Source organism: Malaclemys terrapin, chromosome 1 (genome assembly GCF_027887155.1).
Source record: "Malaclemys terrapin pileata isolate rMalTer1 chromosome 1, rMalTer1.hap1, whole genome shotgun sequence".
NCBI lineage: Eukaryota > Metazoa > Chordata > Testudines > Emydidae > Malaclemys > Malaclemys terrapin.
The window spans coordinates 82,865,508-82,866,857 of record NC_071505.1 but is presented as its reverse complement, the minus strand read 5'-3'; positions in this window follow the sequence as shown (position 1 = coordinate 82,866,857).

Sequence of the window (1,350 nt, the reverse complement as noted above, 5' to 3'; positions counted from 1 at the left end):
AATTCTTTTAAAAGTTGAATTAATAGGTGAAGACATACAAGTACAGTACCTCAAATGGAAGAGAATATTTATTTTATACCACTTCTCATCTTTTATGCTGTGTGCTTCACACACACAGTATTTTCTATGAGAGTGAATATATTACCTCTATATTAAAAGATTATATCTGAAACATTTGGAATTTGTGGAACGATAGTACATTTATCTCATAGTTGCAGATTTGGAAGCTGACGTTCTCTTCGTCCAGTTTTCCTAAAATAGCCGTACAAACATTTCTGTAAAGTAACTGTGAAAAACCCACACACTATTAAACAAATTGCATATGAAGTATAGTGTGTCTCTCAATTAAAAGTTCATAAAGCTGTAGTCTGTGGTTAAAGCACAGCATTTGCAGTCTGGGAAACTGGATTTTATTCCCAGTTCTGCCATGGACTTCCTGTGTGACCCTAGAAAAGTCCCCTAAGCTGTCTGTGCCTCAGTCTTTCCCTCTGTAATCCATGTCTCATATACTCAGCAATTCCACGGCCATGGAAATGGCAGCAAAAGTATACCTAGCTGTCAGAGAAATGATCACTTTTATTGCAGAATTACTGAAATAATTTTGTGCTATTTTTCTGTGCCCCACAGCTTGTTCAGCTGCCATTTTTGCTCCCTGTCTCTCTTTGTGCTTCTCTGTACTTTACCCGACAAGGAAGAAGTGTATGAATGTCCTGTGCATATGCCCAGCATTATTTTCCTTCAAAGAACAGAGCAGAAGGCAGTGAACTGGGCTCCTGAGGTTGAGTACAGCAACAGCAGGATCAGGCCCACAGTCAATAAATCGGAAAGACTTTTTATTAAGCTGGAATGGGTATAATTTGGGAAAATCATAACCAGTATTGTCATATACCTTGGAAAATACCAACAAACAAAATCCAAATAACTAAAATAATTAACAATGAATAAAAAGCAACTATGGTATGTTTAAAAAGTTCTGGCTGCAAAATAATCAAGTCTTCATTATTGTTGAGGGCTGGCCTTGCCAGTCCTGAAATAAAGCAGTTGTGTAATGCACTGTACTCTAGGGGTTTAATGTTACATTAATCAAAGCTGACAACCATGAAAAGCATTCATTGTTGTCTTGGAACTCCTAATTTCAGACTGAAATCTAAAACACTCAAGCTCTGATTGTTAACATGGACACTCAAACAATAACTAAATACAGTCTTTTCTCCTGTGGATCACTTTATTATTGTTTTACTCTTGGTTGAGAAAACAAATGCAAAGTCTGTAACCAAATCCTACTATATCACTTAAGCGTTCTCAATCAAAGACATTCTTTGGCTAAACTTCAGTGAATTGTACTACAGC